The sequence below is a fragment of the Rhea americana genome, unplaced genomic scaffold, assembly GCF_003343005.1.
Source record: "Rhea americana isolate MKP2758 unplaced genomic scaffold, rheAme1 scaffold_186, whole genome shotgun sequence".
Taxonomy (NCBI): domain Eukaryota; kingdom Metazoa; phylum Chordata; class Aves; order Rheiformes; family Rheidae; genus Rhea; species Rhea americana.
In genome coordinates this window covers 1,657,651-1,672,650 of record NW_028185994.1, presented here as the reverse complement: position 1 = coordinate 1,672,650, position 15,000 = coordinate 1,657,651, and the positions used below count along the sequence as shown (strand labels likewise).

General features: G+C 44.9%; 1 protein-coding gene across 1 annotated transcript in view; it reads left to right on the top strand.

Moving 5' to 3' along the window:
• Nucleotides 1–3,564: 3,564 nt before the first annotated feature.
• Nucleotides 3,565–15,000, top strand: part of FRMPD1 (FERM and PDZ domain containing 1) — a 45,526-nt gene continuing 34,090 nt past the window's right edge. Inside the window, exon 1 of the mRNA XM_085302139.1 lies at nucleotides 3,565–3,652. The gene's annotated coding sequence lies outside the window, so the exon portion shown is untranslated. The remainder of the gene's footprint in view (nucleotides 3,653–15,000) is intronic.

The window sequence follows — 15,000 nt, the reverse complement described above, 5'->3', positions numbered from 1 at the left end:
CGTGGCCGTGGGGAGCCCCTCGGGGGAGCAGGCGCGGGGCTGGGCGGGCGGTGCGCGGTGCGGGGACGCGCTGCAGCGGTCCTGCCGCCGCGGATCATCCGCGTGGCTGCTCTGTGCCACGCCGCGGCTGCCGCTGGGTCGGCTCCGGGTTCCGGGACGGTGTTTGGCGTTGGGAAGAGTTAGCTTTGATGGCTGCGGGACTTTGCGTCGTGCTTTCAAACAGGTGAGCTCCGGCCTGGAGCTCTCAGCTTGCCTCTTGTAGTTTTAAAACTCCCTAGCTCCGGGACAGGGCTCCCTTGGCAGCGATGCCGTGAAGTGACATCCACCCCGGTTTCTGTTGGTCAGAGGCTTGGCAGTGATGAAGAGAGACTTGTTTCTGAATGGATTTGTCTCCAGATTTGCAGACCTTGTCCCCATACCGGGCTGTCAGGATAGATCTGTGTTAAAGGAGTACTGTCTTCTCTCACAAAAAAGTTGCTCTGTAAATTGTTGCCTGCATGTCATCTCTGAATACACACAGCACAACGCTGTGGAAGATTTCAGGGAGAACGTAGGAAACTTGCAAACTGTCCATGCTGGCAGCAAAACTGTCTAGCTCCAATTACTTTTGTCCTGCTTACACATCATCTCTGTGAAACTTTGTTTCTTGCCATTTCCCATTGAAGGGATGTTTTGGTTAGGAGCACCTAATCTCATCTGCTTATTACCATAAGCTGATGGTGCTGTCCTTATTTCTTGACCTGGTTTGCCTCGGACTCTTTGGAAAGAAACTGTCCCTGACATGCAGAGAGGCAGTGGAAGAGGGTGGAGATGTAGCAAACAGGCACTCTAAGAGGCAGAAGGTGATTTGGTGTCACAGCTAAAGCACATATATATAGCAGGTGCATGGCAGTGTATATTAAGATTTTTTTTTCCAAAACTGATTGTTTCAAGAGTCATTTTAGTGCTGTTAGCAGTTCAGCATTGACTATTTCTCAAAAAAACACACAGAAAGTTGCTTCGCTAGTAGAGCTTATAGCCAACTTTGTGTGCTCCGACCAAAAACCTGCTGCCATCAATGAAGTCAGTATAGACATAGTGATCAGACATACAAAGAGTGAGGAAGACTCTGCTGTACTAACCCAGCAATCTAGCAGGAAGCTGGTGAGACTGGGGTTTGGTGTACTGTCCTGCTCTCCTGTCATCCTAGTATCCTGCTGTCCTGTTATCTCTTGCGCAGTAATAACTACCTAGCTACATCCTAGCCTTCTAGGCTCTTTCTGTCTGAATGAAATGTTAACGACTCTGAATTTTAAGTGCTTCTCTCTTCATTTAAGGTAGTTGTTTAGTGATTGATGGCCTGATCTCACACCAAACTCCCTGTGCTAATTTTCCTTGCATGGGAGAAATCTACAAATAACAACCAAATAAAACCTTCTCCAGTGTAGAATTCAGTCACTGGTCTTGATATTTTTTGTGTATTTGTTTTGTTCTATTTTGTTTTGCTTTGCTTTAACAAAAAGGGGAAAATTTAAGGGAATTTTAAGGCAGAATTTTAGGGGAAAATAAGAGGAGAGAAATTTTACCTGAGTTGAATGAACAGAAGTCAGAGCAGTTTTAACTGGTAGGTGAAAGGTGCACTGTGCTACARAGAACCTCTTCATGAGCAAGGGTTGTGCTCTCACTGGATACAGGCAAGATCTTTGCAGGACAGTGTTAAGCCAAGACAGGTGGAATACAACTCTGAAGAATTCTGGATAAAATCAAGGTAACAGTGCAAATTTGTCTGGTAGATAATATAAGTTAGTCTTTCTGACTGACCTGATTGTACCTGCTCAGTCTGGATGTATTAATGATAGATATCTAACCATTAAAGCACACTTCCCAGAGTTCCTCAYGATCCCCACTTTTTGAAAGTCATGCTTTTTTGCTAACTCCCTGCAATTGCTTGTCTGTAACTCCCTTCTTCAAGGTGAGTGTACTGTATGAGCTGCTGACACAGAAAAGATCTGCAGAACTGGAAATGAAGTGATAGTCATTTTAGGCTGGAAGACTTTAACAGACCATTTTACTCACTTTTCCTTTTTCAGTGTTGTTTCCACTCCCACATAAAGTAGCATTTCTGCAGCAAAGGAAAGGGAGAAAGGTTCAGAGGGCTATTGCACAACTTGATAAAAGTGAAAGCTGTAAAAGAAAAACTTCGGGAAGCCTGCAACATAGAATTTCCTCCTCACTTCATAAATTTCCCATGGATTCAAATAGAGAGGCACCTAACCCTTACTCCATTTCTAAATGGTCTTCCTCTTTTTCTAAATGCTCTTGCTCTATTTCTAAACCAGCCAGCAAAACTGTGCAGCCTGTGCATCTCTGACAAGGCCAGCTCCTCATGGGTAACTGTGATTGAACTGGATGGGAAAGCCAAAAGCAAGGGGGTAGTGGAGCAAACTACAAGGACGTAGCACAATTCAGAGGAAGAGACTGATCCTCCATCCAGCTCCATGCTACTGAGGAGACTGTGGCGACTGAAATGTGGACACGGTATTTCTTAGACTGAGTAGAGGAGCAGGAGGGCTGCAGAGGGAAAACAGACTTGRACTTGAAAAGAGACAGGGAAGCCCTCCAGGAAACAGTAGATGAAGTTCCTTTCCATCAGAGATTCTCAGTCTTGTCCTTTACTAACCATGGCTGCTATGGGTGGGAAATGTTTGACAGCTGGAAAGCCAACATTCAGGTGAAGCTACAGTCGCAGACAATTGTGGAGACTGCTGTTAGGGATTCCCTTGTTCCTCTAGTTTAGCCAGGAGACTGGTTTAGCCTAGCGTGTGTTTCCTAGTGTAGTGCTGTCTCATTTATCCTAAATTTCGCTCCTTGATGTTTTACTAAACTACCCTTTAAATTCTTGCTAAGGAAGCTGCTAGCAAATTGAGCAGTGTGTCTAATACTTTTTAGCTATCTGGGCTGTAATGCCTACAAAGAGCTTGTCATTTTTAAAGCTCAAGAGGAGCTCTTAGGCTTTTTGAGAAATACTGACATTGCAGTTTCATGCTGCATGCAGAGCTGTTTCACAGGTACATGTATTCTACCTTTCTTTGTTCTTCTTTTCTTGATACTTGCCAGAAGGACATGCACAGAAATTGTTTCCCAGCACATAGTCTTCATGCTCAATCCCAGAAATAAAGATCACCTTCAGGTATGGAGGAACCTGTTAACCTGTCTGCCCTGAACTTGTGTATGATGAAGTGAATTTTCTGTGTGAGCAATTCCAGAAAGACACTGGAAATATTCCAGAGTGCTGAACTGCACAGGCATGTTTGCTTGTTCCAGGCCTGCACCAAAACTTGGAGGTCACTGCCAATATATGGAGCTCTGCAGAGAATTTCTTTTTTCCTGTTATGCAAACTACAAGTGGCGTAAAAGTGTTGCTAATAGGGTCTGCTGCTTAATTTGGCTGTATTGTACAATAAGAGGCTGGGGAAGATGAGCTAACAGCACTCAGGCATTTCTTTTTATCACCTCTGCAGGAAGTTTCTCTCGGAAAGTTAAGTCAAGAAATCAGAAGGAAACATTTCTGTATACACAATTCTTGTCCAGAGAGATATTACTGAAGAAACGCAAATCTCCTCTCATTTCTCCACAAATCTATTTTTAGAAGTTAAGCTATTCAGGAAGAAAGGTATTGATTTCTCCTTTTCTCCTTGAATATTCTGTTTATCACTTTCTTCAGTTTGTGTGTAATGGACCATGTGTGAAGCTATTCTTGATTCTCTCCTTCTGCTCCAGATGTATGAACCAGGCAAAGAGGTAGGGCTTTTGCAAAAATAATAGTTATTTGGCATGTGAACACTTTGCATACTCTGTCTAGATCATACTATTTTAAAACTAATTCATATGTGAAGTCTTTTATGTCTAGAAGAAGTTGTTAAACCAGAGCAGTATGAAAAGGTAATGGTACAGGACAGGCTATTCCGAATGACTTCAGAAAGAAAGTTAACAGCAGCCAGTGTCCTACAGATTAGCTGGAGTGGGCTGCTGTCAAAGCCTGCTTTACACTYGTGTTCAGTAATATGTCTCAGCTGCCATTAGTATGTCTGAGCAAGCTAATCAAGGACAAAGGGACAGCCTTCGTGGGTATCTGGCAGAAGCAGATGTGATCTGGCAGGGCAGGCTGCCGTGTCCTTCTGATGTTTGTGTCTATTCTCAGGCAGACTACAAGCCACGCTTCTGGTTCCCTGGGTCTGGACAAGTGTTTCACATGCTGCCAAGGGGCTTGTTTACCTACAGATGAGGGGGGGRAAGAGTAGCAACAGCCAGCCCTGTTAACTCTTCTGGTGTTCAAGGGAGGGCAATTGCAGTGCAGCCATCATTTGCTTCTTACACTCCAGTTGCCCTGGCAGCCAGTGTCCCCCACATAAGCAGCTATGGGGTTAGGGTGAACCCACCTTGACAGTGCAATGAAAGCCCTAGACGTGCGAGCCAGGGTTGCTGGCCCCACACACATATCARTGAAGCCTTTGAGATCTTTGTTAAGGACAGTAGGCAACAACCAAATAAAAATAGACCCCAAAGGCAGGGAAATGGTCATTACTTCTGCTAGTGTAATAAGGAGTAGTACCACTGCACCAGGTGTCCAGGTGGGATTTCTATGGATGTTGCACCAAAGGGGAATTTGAAAGGAAACAGCACCTCTGTAGATATCAGTGGCGAAGATTGTCGCAAGGGAGAAAATATAAAGGCCCTGCTTGTTTAAAACATGGCATGTGTGTGACAGAAGAGAGGAGGATTCTCAGAGGAGGTGGCATACTGGGAGAGATGTGTTTATGTCAGCATCCTGGATAGATGTGGGCCAGAATTTGTCAGGACCAGAAGAGAGGCTATTGCAGCTAAAAAGATGCAGGAAAAAAAAAGAACAGCTGATGGGAGTGAGAGGCCCTGTGTCAGGACTGTATACCGGGGAGAACAAGCAGGGCCTCAACCCAGCTGGGATGGGAAGAGTTTGGGCCAGGCAGAACAGCCTTGGGCTGGCCTGAGGGCACATTGGTAATGTTGGACTTGCTGCTCCTTTCTTGACTGAGAAAGTCCTTAGTGCTTGGGGCACCAGAGCTGACAATGCACACCTCTCTTGCTTTCTTTCAAAGCAAATATATGACTGCTTCCTCAAGTTTTCTCAGCCATTGCTTTCTCCCCTCCTACAGTCAACTTCTGGCTCAGCAGTTCAGTCTGATCTCCTGTGTTGTTTGTTCACTGAGAATGCTCCTAACCACACACTCTGGCTTAACTGAGGGAGAGTCTTATAAAAACTTGGCTTTTCCGTAAAGATGCCAAAAGACAATGACTCTTCTGAGCCTCTTGGGAGATGACTGCACCAGATAACTGCTGTGAGTGGCGGCTCAGTTGGACTTTCAGCTTCATCTTTCAACTGCCAGTGGCTGCTGTGTCCCTGCCTCTGTTATTTTGCTGCAGCAAGGCTTCTTCTTCGGTGCTAGGCTTGGAACCATCATACCTACTTAGCACCAGCTGCAAGACTCATACTACATGAGGTTCAGTTGCAGTGCTGAATCTCTGCACACTGACAATATACAGGGTGTCTTCAGGCTGAGCAGGGTCTTGTGCCATTCCTCTCCTCCAGATCACGCTGTCTCCAGTTCATATCAGTCTGCTGGGCACATCTGCTGAAAGTAAGGCAGGCTCCTTTGTATGATGTGCACCTGAAGGAGGATGTTAGGGCTTTGAGAAGCTTTGAGAAGCTCCAGTTGCATGCATTTTTGGAGATATTCTGTTTTTTCAGAGCCTGGGTGAGTTATCTTGGGGTGATRTCACTGTAAAATTTCACTTTCTCTGGGCAAAGAGGAAGGTCCAAGAACTCAGGGATTTGGAACGGGCAAACAAAAGCACAAGTATGTCCCAAGATCTGTCTGCTGTTCTTGGAAAATCTGATCTATGTGTAGCTGTAGCATTAGGCAGGGTTCTACCATCATCAAGGCCCAAAGTGTAATGTCTTCTGTGTTTCTTTGTTTGCTCTGAGTGTTCAAAATTCCTCTGCACTGAAGCTCTTTGATTTATGGCTGATGGAAAGCTTCCCCCACAACCTCGGCAACAAATGTTTTTCAATGAAAACTCAAGTTTTCAGTAAAACTAAGAGGCATCAGGCTTTTTTTTTTCCTAGTTCTCTCTCTGATATTAAAAAGAAGTTCTGTACATTGAAGGTTTTTCCATTTTGGATGAGAAGGAAACAATACTATAATTTTGCAGCACTTGTGAGGACTGCAGCTTGGGCACATCAGGTTTCTGACAAAAATTACATCTCCTGTAGTGCTTCATTGCTCTGTTACCATGTGATGTGTTACTTTCCTCTGCTAAGAGTGGAAGATGTGGTGCATCTTGGGAGGAGGAACCTAGCCAAGGAGCTTGACTTCTTAGAAAGCATCAGAAGTGATACTGCCTCAGGCTGCTGATTTGAACCAGCCAGTGTGGAGCCTGTTTCTTGGTGTCAAATGCTGCTGTTGCTGTGAAAATAGGCTGACGGGTGGAGGTTGTGGTAGCTGTCAGATCATTGCTCAATTCCAAGGCTGACTGATGGTTCAATGAAAAAATTAATTGTATCAGATTCATATTTTTGACTGTAGTGCTCAGTGACAAAAGTTGACAAGCCAGAACTTAGCAACACAATGAATGCATGCTAATCAGATATGCTGACTGCTGATTTGACCAACTGAAAAAGGCGTGTGTGCACTGCAGCAGGAATCAGATGATGCTGGACTTGCCTGGTGTTGCTTAGCAGACAACATAATATGTTTTTGGCACAACACAGGTTCTCTTTCTGGTTGCTAATGGCAATAGATGAACTAGAGAATTTAAAAAATACCAGATGGGCTGGTGTACTGTCTCCTACAGCCTTGATTGATGTGGCCCATGCTTCTGCAATAGCTTGAGAATCCAGATGCAGAGGAAGAGTCCTGTGATGCATCAGACCTACCCTTCTGGGTAACCAATCAGCCTCCACAGTCACAAGGTCTGGGCCAAGTTCCTTTCAGATGCTGGTTTGGACCAGTATTTGAACATTTTGGCCACTGATGGAGATGAAGAGGCAAGGCCTGACGCTGTCCAGGTGTGCTTTTGGCAGAGAAAACACTGACAAGTATTAGGTAGTAAGGCAAAAGGCTTATATACAAGTTTTGCAGGGACGAAGCCTGCAGTCTGCCCASTTACGTTGTTAGCACTGGAATGGGAAGCTGTCCTTTCTCCTGTATTTTGTTCCAGAACTTGTCACCTTTTGAGGGCCCCTCTGTAATGGGCTACTGTGCAGTGATGCTTCTGGCGCTATTTGTTCTTCTGCCCTTTGTCTCCAGCAGAATGAAAGCAGTGAGGTTCCAATCGTCTTTGCAAATGCACGCCTCTGTGATCTCTGAGGAAGTTCTACAGCACAAGCAATTGATGTAGTCATTGTAATTGCCCTGCACACATCAGATGCTAGGTGTTTTTTAAGGTCATGTAGGAACAGCTTAGTAAAAGTGAGTGTCAGGAAAAGGGAGAGAATCAGCACGGATGTTCCATAACTGGAAGGACATTATGCTAATAAACAGTTTCAGTGACATGGATTGTTAGTTCTTTACTGGAAAGTAAGCAAGAGACTGTTACCTGTTCCTCAGATACAGGTCACTAACTTGCTGGTCCACCTGTTGATTGGGCTCTAGAGRGTATTTCTTTCCTATTTTAGCAACTGAATTGAAACTTATTTTCCTAGTCAAAGTTTAGCTTCCCTAACATGAAGGAGCTGGGCTGAAGACCTCAGGACTCTCAAGCAGTCAGATGGACAACAGCACAGCTGTGAAGTCCTTATTCAGAGAGTAGGTGTCCCATGGAACCAAAGTGATTGTAATCAGGGCCTCAGAGGTGATCAGATAAGCAGCTAATGTAAGAGTGTGTAGGTTAAACTGTGCTGAACAGACCTAAATCCTATTARTAAGACAGGGACTATTAAGTGGTATCATGGGGAGGTATTCCTTGTGAACAAAAAGCAATGGCGAGAGGACTGTCATTATGGTAGAGGATGATGTTTCTGGCTATCTGGCCTCTGAGCATGGAGAGAGGATCATGCCCTGAACCATCCCCTTGGGCAGGACAGATGAGCCCCAGACAGGCTAAGACCCTTCACGTGGAGACAATTTCTGTACAAACTCCTTGGTCTGATCTTTGACCTGAACATGTCCAGGGGACTGTCTCCACAGAAGCCCACAGAATCACACAGAATCACAGAATGGTTGAGGTTGGAAGGGACCTCTGGAGACCATCTAGTCCAACCCCCCTGCTCAAGCAGGGTCACCTGGAGCGTGTAGSACAGGATTGTGTCCAGACAGATTTTGAATATCTCCAGAGAGGGAGACTCCACAACCTCCCGGACAACCTGTTCCAATGCTCTGTTACTGTCACAGGAAATAAGTTTTTCCTCATATTCAGGCAGAACTTCCTGTGTTTCAGTTTGTGCCCATTACATCTTCTCCTGTCTCTGGGCACCACTGGAAAGTCTGGACCCATCCTCTTGACACCCTCCCTTCAGATATTTGTAGACATTAATAAGATCCTCTCTCAATCTTCTCTTCTCCAGATTAAACAGGCCCAACTCTTGCAGCCTTTCCTCATAAGAGAGATGCTGCAGTCCTCTCATCATCTCTGTAGCCCTAACTGAACTCTCTCCAGTAGTTCCATGGCTTTCCTGTACAGAGGAGCCCAGAGTTGGACACAGTACTACAGATGATATGGCCTCATCAGGGCTGAGTAGAGAGGGAGGATCACCTCCCTCGACCTGCTGGCAACACTCTTCTTAATGCTCGTCAGGATACCATTGGCCTTCTTGGCCACAAACGCACGTTGCTGGCTCATGGATGAAGCATTATAGATTTGGTAAAGCATTATAGATTCATTCAGGGAAACTTTCTCTTGCTTATATTGGGTTGAGTTATGAGAGGATGACCACATTGATTTCTCTGTGTGTGTGTGTGTATGCATGCACGCGCATACATATGCACACATGTATGTGATTGAGGTTTATGTTATTAAATTGTATGATTATGGGTCATRTTTAGTTTTTTGTGGAAAGTATAACAGTTGCAGCTCAAATGCGTCCAAATACTGACAGTAGCATGGCTCATCTCAGACAGCGTATTGAAGTTTCATTTTCCTTAAATGTTATGTCCACCRGCCTTAGCCTGGGCTGGAGACTGGCTTGCTAACCAAGGACTCTACTGCCTGGCTACTGCTCTGACTGTATCTGAGTGTGAAACTGTGGCTATTCTTAATTTCCATAAGAGGCCTGGACTTTGGGAACAGAAAGGAGATCTGCACAGTCAGCATTTATTATGTTTGTGTGGAGTCTGAAAAAAAGATATGGTGAAGTAATGGGTGCACGACCAGTTGCTGGGCTGTGTTCCTGCCAAACTCTTGATTGTGTGCACTGCCTGTATGTTCATTTACCTTCTGGCTGTTCATGTTCCAGGGCAGGCCTTAATCTTGAACATACTAGTGTAGGTCAGCAGCATGATATGGATGGTGTGTTAGGTAAGATGTGTCCTACAAAGGGGAGAGTTGCTGTATGTCTGGTGCTACACAGGCAGAAAAATACTTGGAAGGGTTTCTGGTATCCTCTTTCCAGACAGAGGTTGCTAACATTCTGGTGGGACTGAAGGTTGTAATAGGAGCTTGGCCAGAGAACCAAAAATAAAGTCATCTCCTCTGACCACATCTTAGAGAACATCTTTAGAAGTTTAATGGAAAGTATATAAATTACTGTTTTGTCCGAATGCCTTGTCAAGGCTGGCTGACCTTCAAAAGCTATGCTGCAAAGAATCCCAGTTGTTCCAAAACTGTCCTTTGATGCATCCCAGGCTCACAACTGGCTATGTTCATCAGAAATGAGGTTACTTTTCCACTACCTGCCTGGTAAGCAAAGAACATGCTACACTAACAATACACGGATAAGAGCAGCAGCTGGAAATGAAGGAGCAGAGATGGATGTTGCCAATTATACTGATCCCTCTCTACCCTCTGACTGACCCATTATATTACCAGACTCCTGGATCCCCTGTCTCTTGAGCAAAGATGTATGGTCTGCTGTGTAAGAATCTGCCCATGCACATAAACCTCATCTGCCCAACATTAGCAGCTCTGCACCAGATCCTGCTGTCCAGGATGGAGAATGCCACCTTAACAAAGGGACCCCAAGCTGACTGTCTGATCGCATAGGCATCCAGGCATTCTTCAAGTCAGGGTGTTCACTGATGGGGACGATCTTAACAAGTCCCTAGGCAGAACCTTTCTTTCACTGTTCCTGAGATCTCTGGAAGCAGGTGGAAAGGATGGGGCTCTCCACCTGCAGATGAGGAGATGTGGAAACCACCAGAGACTCCCAGTTCTTTCTGGCATCTTCTGATAGGAGAAAGGCTGAGTGTGAACTAACAGGTTTCCATGTCCTGTTCTCAAAACCAAAGAGATCAATCTTACAGTGAAAGGGAAAAACATACTGCTGTAGTTTCCCCTGCCCCCCGCCGCCGCCTCTCTGAAGACAGTGTGCAGCAGATGATTGTTGTCCAGGGAATAGTATGCCTGATAAGTGATGCAGCTCAGGCAGGGACCAGCCTGGGTTTGTTTTCCAACTACATTGTGTGAGGATGTTCCACCTGCTATACAGGATGTAAAGATCATGTTCATATTAATTGGGTAATTGGAATCACAATGTGCTTCTGGAGAATYTTTTTAGCAGGAATGGTTATAGTTTGAACATCAGCAGGGCAGTGGATTTGTTTACACTGCTCTACCTCTGTCACATCAAGATAAAGGTTCAAGGCATAACAAAATCATGGAATTTTTCTCTACTTGTTAAGGATATAGTTTTCACAGCTGTTGTATGCAGCATCCTCATAATACTACATGAAAGGTACAGGATCATAGAATCACAGAAGCCTTTTTCCAGAGGCATTACTGAAGCATATAATCACCACAATTACTTTAAAACCCAAGAGTTTAGTATTGAACTTGCTGTCTTTCAAAGCTTTTTTTTTTTTTTTTTTTTTTTTTTTAAGGGAGATGTAACAGTTGGGCTGCATTAACAGCAGTGGAGGGTGTTAATGCCATTATACCTGCAGCCTTGCTGGTTTTTAAACACTCTAAACATCTCAAGAAAAGGAGCATTTGGAAGGGGACAGTAGGCCATTTTTGCAGCTGGGGGCCTCTTTTGAGTGACTGCTCTCAAAGCTCAGCATGAGTAACTGGAGTCTTATCTGTTGGTAATCTGCTCCCATCTACTTCTCTGTGGTCTGCCCTCTGTGCTGTTGATCTGTTAGTTCTCAGATGGCCTGTCTTACAGTTGTGGCAAAGTTCAAAAGCTGTATAGAAGAAGCCGTAGTGCTGAATGTCCTAGGGAAACCTGGAGACCATCTAGGTCATCCTCATTCTTTCTTCTGGTTATTTTAAGGGCGTTGGGGTTTTGCTCTGATGTTTTATCAGCAATGGCAGATCTTTCAAGGGGGTAAAATTGCAGTGAAGAAAGGAGTATGTTCCCACAAATCATTAAAATCTTTTTAACACTACAGAAGGGCTTGTTGTGTGCACAGTTTTATGTAAGCTTGCTGCATAGGCAATGAGCACATGAATCAAGAGCAGTAAGTCTCTGTTCACTCAGAGAAGCATTGAGGTATTACAGATTGTGCTCAGTACCCATTCTTGTACTGTGGTCTGGGAATTAAAGGAGGACAAGACACATTATGCATTATTTGGATTTTATTATTCCTTCCCTTAGGATTGCATACTGCTGACCAACATCACACACAAGAGATATTTAAGACGATCCTTCCAGAAGCCCTGATCATGAAGGTACAAGTGGACCACGTCCACAGCTGTTCTACAATAGCTTATTGCAACTACTGCTGTTCATGCAGTTCTCTACCATCAGTGAATGGAGGAAATCTACTGATTTTGCTGTCACTCTTGCCCTTAGTATATGTCCTCTGGGTCCAGCTTATTCTTTTTCTTGCAGCCTTTACTGTGTTCTGCTACTTGTGCTGTTCTCCTGTTGGGCAGAGAGGGAGCTCTGCACAGAGGGCCTAGGTGGTTTGCTGAGGGAACCTTATCTCATGTGCAGGTGCAATAATTCCATGGGGAGATCAATAGACCTTGCGGTGGTCTTGAAGATTACAGAGTTTTGAGGTGGAAAGGAGTGTCATTTCCCCAGTAATATATTGCTGTATTTTCACTGCTTGTCTCTACATAGCTTTGCTTTAGTTGCAGGTGCACATAATCATGTCATACAAAAAGTAAAAACGTATCATGTGTAGCATGGATTAAGTGTTGATAGCGGCTGTGGCCAGTTAATTGGCTGGCTAGCTGCAGTGATGTTGGAACTGTGAAGAGAGATATGATGACAGAATAAAAAGAAACAGAAACTTTCTGGAAGAATTGCTGTTTTTCTGCCATATCCACCCTGAGGCCCAGCATGGGGACAGAAAGAATCCTGGAAATTTGTTAGGGAAAGTTGAAGGCAACTCATACAAAATAGTTACTCTTTGTAGACAGACAGCAAAAGAAGATTAGAGTAATGTTGAAAATACCAGTAGCCCTGCATTACCCTTTCTTTTGGCTTTTGGCACCAGGAGGAAGGCTTATTCTTCACCTCAAGATTTGCAATTACAGAACAGATTCAGTGCCCTCATAGCTGATGAGGGACTGGGAGCTCCCTCCAGCAAAGCACCTGAGCCCACTAAACCTCAGCCTCACAGGAGCACCAAGAATTACTAGCAAGGGGCAGCAGTGGATGACCATGCTGCAGGGAACAGAGGGCCCTATTTGCCAACCAGACCTATCATTTAGGGAGATTTCCTGCTTGCTGTGAGCTCAGATTCAGGTTGCTGTGGAAAGGCTGCAGAGGTTGATCCAGCCGTCAGACTATTTCCTCTGCTGCTCTTCCATGTGGGCACCAGTGATATTACCACTGATACTGGAAAGTTATTAAGCATGACTACATGGCTCTGGGGCGATGGTTAAGGGTGTGAGCACCCAGATCATTTTCTCCTTGATTGTTCCAGTGAGGCGGAAGGGCTTGAGAACAGTGGGCAGATCCCATGGGTCAACAATTGCTTGTGCAGCTGGTGTCAGCATCAAGGTTTTGTTTTTTATGACCATGAGATCCTCCTTGAGTACTGATGATTGCCTGGAAGAGATGGGGATCTAACTAAGCAGAGGAAAAAGCATCTTTACCAGCTGCCTGGCCAACCTAGTAAGAAGAGCTTTAAACTAGGAGCTATCTGTAGTGGAGGAAGAGGATGACCGATAATCATCTCTGCAAAGAAGCAGGGATGGGGTTAAGAAWGCCAAAGCTCACCTGAATCTGAATCTGGCAAGGGAAATAAAGAGCAAAAAGAAAGATTTCTACAATCACATTAGGAGCAAGAGGAAGACTGTGGAAAATGTGGATCTACTGCTGAGTGTGAATGGAACCTAGTCRTAAAGAATATGCAGAAGGGCAAAGCACTGAATGCTTCCTTTGACTCAGTCTTTCCCGGTAAGACTGACCTTCAGGAGTTCCAAGATCCTGAGACCTGTGGAAAATCCAGGGCAAGGTAGACTTAGCACTCAGTGGAGGGGAATTAGATTAGGGGATATTTTAAAGGACTGGACATACACAAGTCCATGTGATGTGATGGGATGCACCCAGGAAAGCTGAGGAAGTGGGCTTTGCAAGGTCATTCTTGATTATGTTTTGAAGGTCATAATAGGGAAGGCTTATGAGGACTGGAAGACAGTACATGTTGCTCCTATTTTTAAGACAGGCAAGAAAGAGGGTCTGAGAAACTACAGACTGGTCATCCTCACATCAATTCTTGGGAAGGTGATGAATAATCCTGGAAAAAAAATCCAAACGTATTAAGGACAAGAAAGTGATTAGGAACAGTCAGCATGGAATTATGAAAGGGAAATTATGTTTGACCAGCTGATAGCCACCTAGTGTGGCTTGGGGATTAGGAGGAAAGCAGTAAATGTTGTTTATCTTGGCTTTAGAAAAGCTTTTGACACTGTCTCCCATAACATCCTCATAGGCGAGCTGATAAAGTACAGGCTAATTGAATGGACAGTGAGGTAGCCAGAAAACTGGCTGAACTGCTGGGCTCAGAGAGTTGTGATCAGTAGCGTGAAGATCAGCTAGAGGCCAGTCACCAGTCTTGTGCCCCAGGGTTCGATATGGGGCCAATACTGTTTAGCATCTTCATTAATGACCTGGATAATGGGACCAAATGTCAGCAGATTTGCTAATGACACAGAACTGGGTGATGTGGCTGATGAATCAGCTGGTTGTCCTCCTGTTTAGAGGTACCTCAATGGGCTGGAGATGTGTGCTATGAGAAACTTAATAGAATTCAGCAAGTGTAAGTCCTGCACTTAGTCAGGCATAAGCCYGTGCATCAGTACAGGCTGGAGGTCAGCTAGCTGGAAAGCAGCTTGGCAGAAAAGGACCCGGTGCAGAGCTAGTTGAATGTGAGGCAGCAATGGACCCTCAGAGCAAAAGGCAGCCAATGCTGTCTTGTCTGCATAGGCAGAGTGTCGCCTGCAAGCCAAGGGAGGTGATCCTTCCCCTTGTATTCAGCCCTGGTGCGGCCACACCTGGAGTGTTGGGCTAGGCTTGCCAGTACAAGATGGACATGGTCTTAGTGGAGCCAGTCCAGTGAAGGGCCACAAAGATGATTAAGGGACTGGAGCATCTGTCATAGGAGGAGAGACTGAAATAGCTGGGACTGTTCAGCCTGGAGAAAAGAAGGCTCAGGGGTGATGTTATCAGTCATCATAAATATCTGAYGGGAGGGTGTGTAGAGGAAGGGGTCAGACTCTTCTCAGTATTGCCCAAACACAGGATGTAAGGCAACAGGCCCRAACTGAAACAGCAGAAATTCCACCTGAATATAGGAAAATACTTTTTCCCTTGAGGGCAGATGAACACTGGAGCAGGTTTCCCAGAGAGGCTGTGGAGTCTTTGTGCTTGGA